We start from the raw sequence: 16,031 nt of genomic DNA, 5'->3' as shown, positions 1-16,031 counted from the left end.
TGTAGAAAAACCAATGGCAAAACATTTGAACAAATTCATTAAAAACAATTCTATGTGAAGTAACACTACAGAGATTTCTAGGTATGTGGCTTTCTGATGATCTGACTTGATCAAAAGGTGTAATTTTAAATTTTAAGAAGAATATTTAAGCTGAACATCATTTTGGCAGTTCTCTATGATTATTTCTTTTTGCAACCAAGCTCCTGGTAAGAAGGAATCGTAGAGAATTGGAGTTTGCATTCTCTGTTTGCATTGCATCATATTCTTGGTCAAGAATCTGAATGTTGCCAATAAAGGGTGCTGTTAGGAATTAAGGTGAGCCCATAACATATGGTACCATAATTGCTTTGTGAATTGGAAAGGTGTGTATTGGATAAAATAACATCAGGGTGTGTGTGAAAAATGGGACCTTGCCTCAAATGTTTAGCAGTACCTAATTAAAGACCCTTAATATTACTGATTCCAATAATTAATCTGTATTCTGATGTCTAAATATGTCTGTTGTTTTCATCAGCCCATTTTTATGGGGCCCACAGCATGTGCTTGCCAGTTCCCCAAACAACTCTATGAAGGAGGCACTGTTATCATCTCCTTTTACAGAAGAGGAAACTGAGGGCTAGGGAAGATAAGCCATTTGCCCAGGGTTCCACCCTAGCATGTGACGGACCAGAACCTACACCCAGCCAGACACCCATTTGCCCTGCTGTGCAGACCTTCTCATTTCTGGCCTAAAGATAACCAACAGCAGTTTTCACTGATTCGCTACAAGTATTTTTCCTGTTAGGTATAGTGTGTGCTTGGACTTTGGAGGCTTCATTTTGATGTTGTGCTTAGTATGCCACAATTAAAGAATTATCCTAATTTTAAGATCATCTTTCCAGAGAGTCTCTCAGAAATTCAGGATAACCAAGTACAGTCTGAATGACATTTGCCAAGTGTTGGCCTCGGAAAATTTATTGCTTCAACAGGGGCCTGTTGCCAGTAACGATTAGCCGACTTTTTTCTTGCCTAGCAAAGATGTTCATTCTGTGAAGGTAACTAAGACTTTGTAGTTAAGATCTTGGACTCTGGACTCGGTGGACATGGTTCAAGTTCTGGCTTAATGATAGAACCTTCCACATAGTATTATTGGGAGGATTAAAGGAGGCTATCACGTAGGGCACTTAGCACCATGGGGTGCTTAGAAAGCTTTTAAGAATGGTAGCTGCTAGAATATACAATCCTTTAAAGCTGGACTTTGGGGTAAGGAGTGCGCTTCGACAGCCAGCAGTAGCTGCCAACAGTTTAGATTGAGAGTGGCTCCGTGCAGCCAAGCCTCCTAAAGCCACCTGGAAGCTCTCCAGTCTGGACTTTGAAAATTTAAATATTTTCAAATTTATTTTGACCCAGTTTAAAGAAAAGGGATTCCACAGTATGAAAGGGGCTGCCATAGCTTTGCCATTTCCCCTGAGGAAGGGCCTGAGGGAAGCTTCCTTTTGTTGGTGGAAGAAATGAGGGGAGAGGGCAAGAGTTTGGGGTAGGGAAGAACTGGACTGGAAGCTGAGTCTGGTCCTCTTTAGTCTGCCTCTTCAGACCCCCATCCCGGCCACCTGTTCTTCTGTAAAACCAGGGGGCTGGACTAAGAGGCCCTTCCTGTGCTGACATTCTGTGAAACCATAAACACTTGCCTTGAGCTACAGTTTAATGTGAGCCCTCAGGGCCATTGTAAGTCTGGGCCATTGAAAAGATGTCTCTGCATCTTTCATGTGAGTCAAGAGGTGGCTTTGTCTTTTTTCTTGTCTGGTGTCCATACATTCCAGCTTTAAATTCCTCTTAAAATTTGGAGCCAGGGAAAATTTCTCTTGCTGCTTGAATCTTCACACTGTTTCTGATTGGACAATGCCAGTGATACACCTCAGGGTATTTCTGTTATTGTTTCATTTGCCAAGATTCTCAGAGCTAAATGCAGTGACCAGCAATTGTGGCTTCCCTCAAACAAGTCAGGTCTCAAAATCTGTCTTAAAACTGGATGTTGTTGTTTAATTTTATGTACTTTAATGGAGAAGCCACATAAAATCCATTTGTGGCATTAAACAGGATAAATCACCCAGGCAGAATGACATAGTAAATAAATGCAGAAGTGTGTGAATACCCCTCCTCACTGTCAGCTACACCCATCATCTGGCCCCTTCTCTGCTCCTAGTGAGTATGAAATTACAACAACAGTAACAAATAAAATGTATAAAGGACCTACTCTGGACCAGTCACTGTTCTAAGTGGTTTATATATATTTTCTCTTTCAACAATCTTGTGTTTGGGGGTACTATTATTGTATTTATTTTAAAATGAGGATAGGCAGGATTTGGGGGGACATTAGACCCCACAAAATTCCTTTGGCCTCGGGGTCCTAGTGGCAGAGAAGCTTTGCCTCATCTGGTACTGGCTTGTTTATGTGCCTAACTAGTAAGCTAACCAAAGTTAAACAACCAAGAAAAAGACAAGGAGGAGGAGGGGAGAACTGATGACCATAGAAGGCAGGAAAACCCTCTCTGGCTTCTGACTATCCTGAGATCTACTCTGAACTCCGGTACTGACTTGAGGAATCTGTGGAGTCTCAGAGGCAGTCCATATTTTGGAATGTGTATGGAGGTAGAGCTGTGCTTGGAGGAGTCATCCTGAGTTCCTGCAGACGGGTCTGTTAGGAGGCCACCTGGGCTGCAGGGTGTTCCACATGTCCATTGAGGTGCCCTGCCTACACCTGATGTGTCTGTAGAAATATTCCCCAGGAGTTGCCTGACTTCCGTGGTTGGCACTAAAGGAGGAACTAGTCAGCCCATTTGACCACAAATCCTAAACAGTTCCCATGGAATATTCAGTGCTCTGCACTTACTTCTCTCAGCCCTGAATGCCAGAACGGCCACTAGCAGGGGCAGGATGAGAAACTGTAGTGGCCTGTCACAAGCAGGCTGATCACCCAGGGCCTGGCCTGGAAGACAGACTGGATAAGTATAGTCTTAATTTGGCCATTGTGCTCAACTGGCAATGTGCCCACAGTCAATATGCAGATGTCTAGATGTGGCCAAATAGTAAGACAATTTTAAGAAACAAATAGTTGAGCATTTGCATGTTCAAAAGTATCTCTCAGTCACCACCTATGCGTAGTACGATGCCAGATCCTGGGGGTACGGCAGCAAGCAAGCTCGTTGGGGACCTGATGATTGGGAGCTCACAGCGAGCAGGCAGGCATGTGATTATTCCACAGGCCAGGACTTCTGGTGTGGTTAAGTGCTGTGCTGGGGAAGCCTTGTCTTTTGGAATCGCTTTGGGTGGCTCTTTCTGTAATCTGGAGATGGTATCATTGCTTGAAACATTTTTGGAACTGCCCTTTAAGAATTGCCTTTGGAGCTGATTTGGGTCACACAGGAAAATCTATCTCACTTTTATTTTATAGCCACACCTAGCTTGTGACCAAAAATGGTATTGCCCAGCTTGACGACCTATTTTATATTCCAGTCTTGGCTCTGACTTTCTCGTGAGCCAAAATTACATCCACCCTCTAAAGATGGATATTTATGACCACTGAGCATATTAGCAGTAATTTTGATAATTTTGAAGCAATTTCTCACTTGCCCAAGCTCCCATTGTCCTTTATATCTCTGTTATAACACTGTCCAATCTCTCTTGCAACTGAATTACCTCCTGCTGCCTGTGTTTTCCCCACTAGGGTGGGGGCCTTGGAGGATAGGCCCATATGTCTACACTCCCTATAGTGCCCAACATGGAGCAGATGTTCAAAATGTGTATTTATTATAATTGAATGTATGGGTTGAATGGAAAGGAATCCAAGAGGTGTCTCAGGATTGCTCTGAGTAACAGGAGCACTGTTGGAATGATGGGCAGCCCCGTGGGCTGCGGAATCTCACAGGTCTTGCTCCAATCCGTATTTGTCCCCTTGAGCAGCTGTGTGGCCCTATGCAAATCATTCATTCCCTCAGATCCTTCATTTCCTCATCTGTGGAATAGAGACAATAATACTTGCCTTACTCGGGCTATTACAAGGACAAGTGGAATATTCACATAGTGCCCTAAGCATAGTGCCTAAATGGAGGTGATTAGTATTCTTATAATATTGCAGCAAATTCTCATTTGGATGCATAAATTCTGATTTAAAGAAATAACTTACCCAGAAGTCACATTATTTAAAATCATTTGCTGACCAAGCACAGTGGCTCATGCCTGTAATCCCAGCACTTTGGGAGGCCAAGGCATGAGGATTGCTTGAGCCCGGGAGTTCAAGACCAGCCTGGGAAACATAGTGAGACCCTGCGGCTATAAATTGTTTTAAAAAATTAGCCAGGTGTGGTGGCTTGCACCTGTGGTCCTAGCTACTCAGGAGGCTGAGGTGGGAAAATCACTTGAGCTTGGAAGATTGAGTCTGCAGTGAGCTGTGATCACGCCACTGCACTCCAGCCTGGATGACAGAGTGAGACCCTGTCTCAAAAAAAAAAAAAAAAGAAAAGAAAAGAAAAAGAAAAATCATTTATCATAGAAAATGTATTCTGCAAGGAACCCTAGAGCCCATTATCTAAGTCCAACCTCCTAATTTTCTTTTTCTTTTGTAGAGAGAGGGTCTTGCTCTGACATCCAGGCTGGAGTGCAGTGGTGCGATCACAGCTGTAACCTCAAACTCCTGGGCTCAAGTTATCCTCCTACCTCAGCCTGTCAAGTAGCTGAGACTACAGGCGCACACCACCACACCCAGCTAATTTTAATTTTTGCAAGAGGCGGGGGTGGGGGGGGGTCTCACCATGTTGCCCAGGAAGGTCTTGAACTCCTGAGCTCAAGCCATCCTCCCACCTCATCCTCCCAAAGTGTTGGGATTATAGGCGTGAGCCACCTTGCCTGGCCCCAACCTCCTAATATTAATGAGATTCAAAATGGGAAATGGACTGACTAAAGTCATTGGTTCATGACAGAACTGGGCCAGGCCAGGGCTGTTTTCATGTGATGTTTGGTACTTACCCCTACATTTGGAGGTCCCACCTTCCTTGCAAGGGCCTTGCATTTAGGCCAGGAGCTCTGGATACTGGCACTTCTGGACAATGGTAGCTAAGAATTTAGGATATGCACTTGGGGAGCCAGAGCACATGCTTTGCACACCCTTTTGCAGCAACACTTTGTCCCTCTGTGGAGTGCTGAGCATGCTGTGGTTGTGTATCTCACAAAGCTGGCATAAGCAATACAAACTGGTGGTTAGGAAGCATGCCTGACAAACCTGGTACCGTTACTTACCAGCTTACCACTGCTTGACCTCTCTGAGCTTCACCTTCTTCACCTGTAGCATAGGAACAATAATGGTATCCACCCATAGGATTGTTGTGAGGATTAAATGAGATAATGCATGAAAGTGCTTACACGTTGCCTGGCACAGGATAAACACTTCTTAAAATTTACTGTTATGATCTGTAATACATCCAAACCAAATATTCTGCCTCTAGCATCTCCACTAGTCTCAAGCTAACCTCTAATCTGCCATGAAGCCTTACCTGGTCTCTCTTCCAAGCAGGTGCTGTTGACAGACTTTTACCCCTCCCTTCACCCTGCCCCTCATTCAAAAGTAACATGACCTCTCACATCTCCTGTTTCACCCCAACCGTGGACCACAAGATCCTAAAGTAATCAATAGCAGTTGCCCATCAATATATAGGGCTAGGAACTCCTGGGTTTTCTTGTTCATCATCAGTTATAGGAAGAAAAATTGACCACTGGCTTAAACAAGTACTGCCTCTCTTAGAAGTTGTCTTGACTTTGAAGGCACTTAGACCTTTGGGAGGCTCTGCTATTCTGCAGCATGGCAGGTGCCCACATGCCTGGATGGCTGCCTTCTTTTGTTATTCCCTTGATACTGGGTTCTTTGCGCATGCATACACTTTGGGTTCTATTTGCTACCCTTTTTTAAACCTTGACTAAAACAATGAGTAATTGGGAAGTTCTGAATTTCTATTTGGAAAACAAATTGATGAGATCAGAAAAATCCAAGTAATCCTAAATTTACAGAAGCCAGATTCCTAAAACCCAAGGGCATTTTTTTTAATGTAGAAAAGTTGTATTTCACAGAGGTTTTTGCAATGCCCTGACTCTGGATTGCAGCCCTCCCTCGATTCTGGGTATTACATCATTTCATTTCAGCTAATGTAAACACTCATCACCCTGCACATTGCAGGATTTTTCACTACGATTTGAGATTGGGCTTCATTCAGTGGGTCGTTGTGGTGATTAATGGTTTCAGAAGGAAGTGCAGCAGGAAGAGACTTTACAGGAATGGAAGAGGTGAGGCAGCTCCATGTGAGATTCTGCAAAAGGATTAAGATTTGGCACCAGGCTTGGTTTCTGTGCAGCCTCTTAGGCAGAGAGCCCCAGGAGAGGGAAGCAGGCTGTCAGCTGTGCCTTTGCACGCTCTCAGCTGCCTTGAAGGTTGGTTGGCTCTTCCCGCTCTCTGAGGTACCCAATTTTACCTTGTTAAAGGATGGATGTGGATGCTGGAGGCTTAAAGAAGACCAGGTAAGGGTTCTTGTTGTCTAAGAAATCCCCCAGTGTTCTTAATGCATGGAATCCTGGGGACTGTTTCTTTACTAGCACCATCGTGCAGTGTTAGCCAAAATACAATTCCTCTGAGACATTTTACAAAGAGGATCAGAGAAGTTTCTTTCCTTGTTAAGAAAGTTTCTAAAACGTTTTAACCTAAAATGCTTAACTATAGAGATACAAATTTTTTTTTTGCTGTCATTTCAGCTTTGAGATTTTTTTTTTTTTTTTGCATGTTAATCTACAAGATTATCTATAGGTATCCTGAGAGTTTATTAGATGTTGGTTTTCATTCCTTTTGCAATGGCCAATGGTATATTATGTATCAACATTTAATGGAATGAAAACTTCTCACTCATTATATTCTTCAGGATACTCACTTTTGAATAAGTTGCTCTTCTTTTGCAGATTTGGTTTGTTGCTTTCTTTTCACCTTTTGGCTTTTGTGATTATGATACTAGTAACGAATATCCTGAAGTAGAACTAATTTCTAAGAGGAAAAAACTATACTCAGGAGTTAAATGCAAACATTTGATAGCATCCCTGATTAAAATGGACTACATGTTTTTTTGGTGTTTCAAATATGCTTTTTAAGAAATATTCAGTGTAAATGTCCATAGTTTGTGGGAAAGGTAGTGCAGTTTATCTGAGTGGTCATTTACTTATAAACATTAAAAGGATATTAGACCTTTGATAAGATTAGCTGAAGAAGAGGTCATTGAAAGGAGTAGTTTTCTGCTAACCACCAACTCAATTCCAAATTCTGTTTCTTTTCTTTAAAAAAAGGAGTTAAAAATAACCCAGAATAAAACTTGAAAACTGTTTTGTTTCTCTGTATTTGGCTAACTTCATCGCAAAGTACTGTGTTTAAGGAATTCAAGCTATGAAGACTACTCTTGAAATGGTTCACATAATTCTATCTGTGAATTTCCATAATCCCTTTCAAGAGCACATGATATTTTATGAGTATTAGGGTTAAAATTTTCAATTAAGTGTTCATTCCTTCTACAACCTGAGAGATGGATAACAACCCTCAGAAAAATAACATGAGAAATTGTGTCAGTGTCCTGACACAGGCTCATTTTTCCTGTACAAAGTAGTGTGGAAAGGGAGCATTTGGCATATCTCCTTCCTTATGGAAGGTGTGGGGTATCTTGGTAGAAGTGAATGTCTGTGGTTGTTGTGGTAGATGGATAGATGCAGGGACTCCTGGTCACTTTAATTTATTGGAAATCAAATGTTTTCATTAGATGTAGGGGACTCTGACTTTCCAGCTTTGGTTGAGTAAGACAAGGTCTATGCACCCAGTGGTTCTTCTTGTTTTTGTTCAGTGAGCCCTTTCAGTCCATGTCGTCCTGTTTTTCTTTTTGGAAACAGACTGGCAGCAGTCTCTTGCATTTTGTATTACTTTAATCTAACATTTTAACCATTGTATTTTCTTTTAGTGGGACGGCTAATAATAAGGTTGGCTTAAGTCTCAATTTGAGAAGGTGTGAGAGTAGCTGTAATCTTTAAGAGAAGAAAATAATTCCAAGAGTTAAAACATGCAGACTCTTAATTGTGCTGTGTCCATTCTCCTATTTTTGAGGAATCTAGACAAGCTATTGTTACAAATGCTTTTCCTAAAATGTTTTCGGAAGACCAAAACAAAATATAATTTTTTGTCAATGTATTACATTATCCTCATTCTGTCTTCTTTCTCCTCATCTGTCATTTTGGACAGAGGGAAAATTGTTCAGGTAAACAATTGAGGAACAATTGCCAGGAACATCTGCGAACAGTTGCCATGAATTATCTTTTCCTTCTTAATGTGATCTTGATGAAGGTTTTACTTGTTTACTCTTTTTATTTCTATTAAAATGGTAAGACATGTGCATGGTTGAAAAAAATTCAAACAGTATGAAAAGGGTAAACAATGAAAAGCCTCCTCCATGGCGTCTTAACACTCAGTTCTTCCCTCAGCAGTAAACAATGCTTTAGACTTGTGCTTTTCAAACTTTTGTATGTATAAGCAACACCTGCAGAGTTGGTTACAACACAATTTCTTAGGCTCTTTGGGGTGTGAGGAGTAGATTGAGAGGGGAGAGAAAGATAACTATAGTTCATTATATAACTACAGTCTATAGTACCTAAGAGACAGGTGGAATTTGAGTATCCTAGTGACAGCAGGAGACAGGGGTACAAAGAAAAAAAGACTGTTGAGTTTCTTAAGAATTGAAAATGCTCTTGAGACAGTTGTCAGTGAAGAGTAAGAAGCCACGGTCATGAAATAGAGTATTGGAGTAGTGAAGAAATCCAAGGAGCTTCAGCATAAAAATGCCGTCGGGAGAGGCCCAGTGGGTGGAAATAGAGAAGCAGTCCATAGTTAATGGAAAATATAGCAATAGAAGGGGGTTATGGGCCACCTGACAAGGATAATGAGATTGAGCTGGAAACTGGAATAGGACTGGCCAAGCTAAAAAAAAATCAGGCCAATTAGCAATAATGAGAGTGTTTATTCACTTGTAGATTGGCAAAATACCTCCCTGGAACGAATTAGGACAAATGATCACTTCCTGTGCTAATGATTTTATAGCAGAAAAGAAAAAGAAATACTGTAGAAGGTACAGGGAGGTGTCTGTGTGTTAGCCACTGTAATTTAATAACCCTAAGAAATGTAAGATTAATGGCCTGATGCAAGGAATGGAAAACCAAGATAATGTATAACTGATGAGAAGTTTAAAAGCATGAATAGTAATTATGAAAAATAGCAAGCCTCAAGGATCTTGTCAATTAATTTTTTTAAAAGGTTAACTACCAAACACCTTTTCAGAAACACAAAATATGACAAGATTCAAAAAATCTTTTTGAGAGGCACAGGTGAGAAGAACTAGGTTTTTTCCCCTACCCCACCTTCTTTGTCCAATAAAGTAAGAATAAACAACCAACGCTAAACCCTTTCTTTGTGGCAGGTATTGTGTGAAATCCTTTATGTGCCTTAATTTATTTTGCCGTTATAGCTCTGGAGGGTGGGATCATAATTATTGTTTACAGATACAGTGCAAAGAGGATTGCTCAAGGAAGAGCATATTCCTTCATAAGGAAGGGACATCTTTGAAAAAAATAGGAAGTTCAGTTGGAAAACCAGAGAAACCCACCTAGAAAGCCCAGGGAAAAGGTTCACATAATTTAAGGAGCATTCTATAAGAAACTGACATTAAAGCAAAAATAAGAGAGACTTTTATAGGAATTGAAGTGAAGGAGCCAGGCAAAAAATAAGGAAGAGACTTCATAAGGAAGAGACATCTTTGAAAAAAATAGGAAAACCAGAGAAACCCACCTAGAAAGCCAAGTAAAAAGGCTCACACCTAATTTAAGGAGCATTCTATATGAAACTGACATTAAAGCAAAATAGGAGAGACTTTTTATAGGAATCAAAGTGAAGCAACCAGGCAAAGATCCAGCAGAACCTTTGCAGATGCTCAGAATACTCCTTGGGCGATAGAAAAAGGAGCCAGCAGACACAATAAATTATTTGCCTTGGTCTTTTCAGAAAAATATATCAAAATCATCTTTAGAAGCAGAGGTACTAGATCAAGTAGTAGTAAATGAACAGAATGTTCTAGACTGAGTTGACAAACTGGATATGGATAAATCACAGGGACAGGTTGGCCTTCATCCAAGAGTTCTAAAGGAATTCAAGGGTGAAATCATGGGGCTGTTGTTAAAAGCAACTAATTTTTACTTTCGAAAGTCTAGCAACCCCCTAAACCTTGGTTGCCTGGTAAAATTGCCCAGCTCCATCTCCCTGCAGTACATTATTTAAACATAAATTATAATATGTATGTAAAATATAATAAATCAAATAATATGTTTTCAATAACTGTGATTTTGAATTCCCAAACCATGTCACGTCACTGTTTTGAAAGTCTTTGTGAATGTTTCATTCTTGAAATTGCTGAGAATTACCAGCCCCTTAGAATCATGTAAAATAAGCTTATCATAATTCATGTGAACTCAGTAGCAAAAGCACAAAGAAACAAATGGGCAGTGACTCAGTTTCAAGAAAGGATTCATCATACAACGTTACTTCACTAAAGGGGGAAAAGAATCCTGCAGCCTCAGAAACAGACACTCAGTGTCCATTAATTAAATAAATGCCGTGTGAAGGATTTGAAAACTAATCAGCTTTTGAGCTCCTAGCTGCACAGTCCCACTGCCCAATTTGCCTGGTGGTCTGGCCCTGCTTTCATTTATCTCAGGCCTTCTTCGATTTCTTGAGGTCTTGACTCTGCCTAGCCCTGCAGCCCAGGTGCTCTGTTCTCCACTTTACTGCAGGTGGCCCTAGTTTTCTATCACCCATGACCTGCACTCTGTGTTGTACAGTAGAATAATGTTGAGGGCCTCGGTAAGACAGAATTGGTGCTGGGTAAGACACAGAGCCAAGTACAGGGTTTGTCAGGATCAAAAGCTAGCAGTAAACCAGAGATGTGGAATGGAGATGGTCATTCAGTCATTTAATCGGTATTTCTTTTGAGCTCCTAGAATGTACCAGGCATTGTACTGGGGATACAAATATGAACAAGGTAGCCACCGTGATGAAGAGAAACCAGTAAACAATTACAGTAGAGCAAGATTTCTCAATCTGGACACTAGGTTGACATCCAAATATTTCCTAGAGGCAAAATTGCCCCTGTTTGAGAACCACTGTGGGAGAGTATGATAGGCGCGTGAATGGAGAAAGAATAGGCCGTTATGGGAGATCAGAGCAGGGCTTCCTAATGCAGACCCGGAGGTGAAGGAAGACTGCCTAGAGGAAGTCGTATCCTACAAGGCATCTGCAGGTTGAGTAGCCCTCACTTGAAAGTTGGAAGAGGACAGTCAAGGAAGGGAAAGGCTAGACCTGGAGACCAGCGGGAGGAAGCCCTGGGTCAGCCATGGGTAGCTACCATGGGTAGCTACTCTTACCAGTGGTGGATGCTCCTTTTGGTGCCAGCCTTATCAATCCCCAAGAGCCAGAGTTTCACACATGGCATCTGACAGCATGCTTTGGAGGCCGTGCTCATGTGCGTAACTGCCACTAGATGAGGAGTGATGTGGTTTAGAGACCCTTAGGCTTTGTGGTCTCGAAGAGGGGAGGAAATCAGTATCTAATTCCATAGCAGTAGAATTCTCACTAAATTGACTGCTCCTTTCAGCTCCAATGCCTATTTTTGATTAGCTAAATCTAAGTTCATTTGACCAAGATTAAAAATTTATTAGCAAAAAAACTTACATGGCTACTCCACAAACTGTTTCCAACTGCTGGTAACTGCAGACCGTTTTGGTAACTGTTTAACAAAGAATACATTGTAATCATCCTTAAAATACCTCCCTTTTCCCTCTATTTGCTCTATACCTGGCTCCTTTCTAGAGAGAGACTGGTCTGTATTTCTGCCAGCAAAGGCCCGTTGGCCACATGCTGGGTCAGCCTCAGGACTCATGCAATGACAGGCACATTCAGGAAAGATACGCTTTGTGTCTTCACATGGTAGGATCCCCTCTGCAGCATGTCTTTTCCTCTTGGCTCCTTGATCCCCTTGTCCCTCAGGGGCCCTTCAGTTTCTTTCTTTCTTTATTTCTTGTTTTTAATTGTTTTGCTTTGGTTTTGGTTTTGAGACAGGATCTCTCTCTGTCACCCAGGCTGGAGTGCAGTGGCACAATCTTGGCTCACTGTAACCTCCGCCTCCCAGGTTCAAGCTATCGTCCCCCCTCAGCCTCCTGAGTAGCGGGGACTACAGGCATGCACCACCGCGCCTGGCTAATTTTTGTAGAAATGAGGTTTCATTATGTTGCCCAGGCTGGAAATTTCTTAATAACAATGATTGACATTGAGCACTTGCTTGTGTCACCAGCCACAGGGCCACATGGGAGAGGAGAGAGAGGCACTAAAAGGTAGGGGAAAAGAAAATTACTAAGCCTAGCACCATACTGGCCACTTCAAGTAAGCTATCTCCCTTAATACTCCCAGAAAACCCTTAATGGGTGGTGTCTTCCTCACTTTACAGATGAGGACCAGGCCTGATTTTATACAGCTATAAAGGGGTACAGGTGGGATCTGAGCCCTTTGTCAGACCCTGAAGCCCATGTTCCTTCTACTTCTGTGTCCTGGAGGAACTATCTAGGCCAGTGGGCCTTTTTGTGGCCCAGCTCCCAGGCCATTAGGACAATATCATCTGGGGTCTTCAGGCTACAAGGCAGATCTGGACTTGAGGGAGACTGTCATCTTCAGCTGTTCTTGGGGGCTTCTTGTGATCTACATACATCCTTATTTGGGCCATCACTTCATTGCCCATTCCCAGATTGCTGAGATGGCTTCAAAAGCAAGGACCCCAGTTCTCCTTACCCTCACAGCTGTCCTGCTGCCTCTTCCTAGGGCATAATGGAATGATGTTAAAGATTCCAGAACCAGAATTCAGGAAATCTGGAGACTAGGTACCACTACCTTCCACTTGCTAACACACTGAAAACCAAGCAACAAGTAAATCTGTTGCTTATCCAACAGATGCTTTTGCAAAATGATAAACCAGTTATATTAGTCCATTCTCACCCTACTAATAAAGACATACTGAAGACTGGGTAATTTATAAAGGAAAGAGATTTAATTGACTCACAGTTCTGAAGGGCTGGGGAGGCCTCGTGAAACTTAATCATAGCAGAAGGGGAAGCAAATATGTCCTTCACCTGGTGGCAGCAGGGAGAAGTGCCAAGCAAAAGGGGGAAAAGCCCTTTATAAAACCATCAGATCTCATGAGAAATCACTCACTATCATGAGAACAGCATGAGGGTGACTGCCCCCATGATTCAATTACCTCCTGCCAGGTCCCTCCCACGACATGTAGGGATTATAGGAACTACAATTCAAGATGAGATTTGAGCGGGGACACAACCAAACCATATCACCAACCATAAACCCTACCTGATTGTCTCAACTGGTTGCCCTGGGCATGAAATCACATAATGGTTATGAAGACAGGCTGAAAAGATGCACAACTTACCATCGTAAAGAGATGCTGTGTCAACAATAAAGGGGAAAAATTCCTCATTGAATTGGCTTATAAGAGAGACATGTTTGTTAAGCAAAGGGATGAGGGTGACTCCATAAGAAGGTGAGTTCCAGAGAGAAACATTCATATTAGCGAGTCTGACTTCTGCATCAGGCTAGCAATTGGAACTTGTAATAAAGGGAAACTTTCTATACTTAGGTAATATGACATTTTGGGCACACAGCATTGTGACTTCTATGAAGGAAAGTACCAAGAAGGTTATAACTGAAAGGATCACACTGATTACCCAACTCCCCTCTCCTTTAACTGATGATGAAACTGAGGACCAGAGACATGGATGGGTAGACCAAGTTCATGTGTAGTCAGAGCTAAAGCTAAGGCTACTCGACCTATAAATAGAGGTTTGTTTACACTGTGTATGTGGGAGAAGGGAAACCGTAAAATATCTTTTATTTAGATTTTACTTGAAAATTATCTTTGTAAGGAGATTATGTCTCCCTCCAGAGGCTCTTAAAGATTTCGTCATCATGGACTGCAGGTGTGCTGTGCTGAAAAGATTAGGACCTGTGCTGAAGAAAGCACCACATAGGCACACATCAAGGGGAAAAAAATGATTTTTTTCACATAATTTATTCATTAATAAATCTATTCTTTCATTCAACCAATATTTACCGTGCACCCACAACAGTGTGCCAAGCATGATGCTAAGTGCCGGGATATAGGGGTAGACAGACAAGCCTCTTTCCCTTTGAGCTTCCCGTCTAGCTGTGACCAGACTTATTCTGAAATGATTAAGGAAGGTATTCAGTGAGCTATGAAAGGTGGTAAGGTGGAGCTTAACCATAAGAACTCCTGAGCGGCCTATTTGATACAGGGATTTAACAAATTGGTTTCAGAATGAGTGATTCCAAGTAAAAGCCTTAAGCTTGGTGGTCTAGTGTTTTGGAAAGTTCAGCTGTTTGCACAGAAAGGGAAAAGGTTGAAATAAGGGAACCCACCAGGAGCCTGCTGCCATAGTCCAAGTATGTGGTGCTGAGGCTTTAGCCAGAGCTGGAGCAGTCAGAATGGAGAGGAAAGGTGTCAACTGAGTCATGCTCCAAAGTAGCATTGGCTGCCTGGCCTAGGGGTTGAAGGAGAGGAAAGACACAAAGGTGGTGCTGAGGTTTCTGATCTACAGCAGCAGACAGGAGATAGAGATGAGATTATGGAGACAGTGTGCATATTTGGGGGAAAGTGACAAAGTCAGTTTGAAGTAGCCTGATTTGGAAGGGACCGGGGAATGGTCCAGGTGAGCTGTCCTCACAACAGCTGCTTAGTCCTCACTTGGACAAGTACATTTAGGAACCTTAGGAAGAGAATGACTTTTCATGTCGTCAAGGAGACTGAATTCTCGTGGAAGACAAGTAGTTGCAGAACAAAACGGAAGATTGCTGGGGATTCACCATTCCTTCCTTTTTTAACAAAACTTCTTATTGTGTAAATTTTAAACAAACACAGAAATACAGAGAATAGTATAATGACCCCCTATGTACCCATCACCTAGCTTCAACATTTATAAACATTGCCGATATTGTTTTATCAATCTCCCCTCAGGAGTATTTCCTCTCTACCTTGCTGAAGTATTTAAATCCTAGATTTTATATCACTTCATGCATAAATACTTCATGGCATATTTTTAATAAATAGAGACTTTATAAAAAAAAGAATGCAATATTATCATACCTAAATAAATATTCCAAATTACGATTTAATGACAAGCCTATATTCAGACTTCCCTGGTTGTCTTTAAAATGGCTTTTAATATTTGGTTTTTGGAACAGTAATCAGATGAGGTCCAAATATTACATTTGACTGATATTTCTCATGAATCTTTTCATCTCTAATAGATTATATCTTTTTATTCTCTCTTTTACACACTCTTCACTTACTGAAGAATCTGTGGCGATGCACCTGTAAGACATTCAGCTTTCTTTGGAACACCTTGAATTAGTGTTTGAGGCTTACTTCTTATGAGTACAATAGGCATAAAATTGTTAGGTAATTCTGCAATGACCTATCTTGTATTCCTTCTGTTTTAGGATTCTCAGTCCTCCATAGCTGGTTCTAGGGAGCTGAGTGCCAGGCTGTGCAAGGGCAGCAAGGATTTTCTTTACTAATGGCATATTGAGAATACAGCACGTGCGAGGCCGTGCCAGGCCATCTGGGAAATACAGGCAAAGTAGAAGTGCCTTTGCTTGGCTCCGAGGAGCTTATCACGAATTTGGAAGAAAGAAGATTGCCTGAAACTAACAGATTAACATAGGCAGCTCAGTGTTGGGAAGTCAAGTAAAGCTACACTTGGCTCAAACCCCAGCCTTGACTCTTAACAGCTGGGTGTTGGTGAACAAGTCATTTTATATTTCTGAACCTAATTCCTCTTCTTTAAAATAGCAAGGAAAAACT

General features: G+C 41.7%; 1 protein-coding gene and 1 long non-coding RNA gene across 3 annotated transcripts in view; one reads left to right on the top strand and one right to left on the bottom strand.

Moving 5' to 3' along the window:
- LOC108519222 (uncharacterized) overlaps window positions 1–12,961 on the bottom strand; it is a 35,916-nt gene extending 22,955 nt beyond the window's left edge. Inside the window, exons 1-4 of one of the 2 annotated variants that reach the window (XR_001882571.1) lie at window positions 12,929–12,961; window positions 11,819–11,873; window positions 5,002–5,206; window positions 3,811–3,991 (exon numbers count right to left, since the gene is read on the bottom strand). This is a non-coding gene — a long non-coding RNA (uncharacterized LOC108519222). Of the gene's footprint in view, window positions 1–3,810; window positions 3,992–5,001; window positions 5,207–11,818; window positions 11,874–12,928 lie in introns of those variants that run through there. The other variant, XR_001882572.1, reaches the window with a different exon arrangement.
- LOC108519217 (1-phosphatidylinositol 4,5-bisphosphate phosphodiesterase epsilon-1-like) overlaps window positions 1–16,031 on the top strand; it is a 147,766-nt gene that overhangs the window by 99,296 nt on the left and 32,439 nt on the right. The gene's annotated exons all lie outside the window — the stretch shown is intronic.

Source organism: Rhinopithecus bieti, unplaced genomic scaffold (assembly GCF_001698545.2).
Source record: "Rhinopithecus bieti isolate Rb0 unplaced genomic scaffold, ASM169854v2 scaffold_48366, whole genome shotgun sequence".
Lineage (NCBI taxonomy): Eukaryota > Metazoa > Chordata > Mammalia > Primates > Cercopithecidae > Rhinopithecus > Rhinopithecus bieti.
The sequence above is the reverse complement of the archived record's forward strand: the minus strand, read 5'-3'. Positions and strand labels throughout refer to the sequence as shown.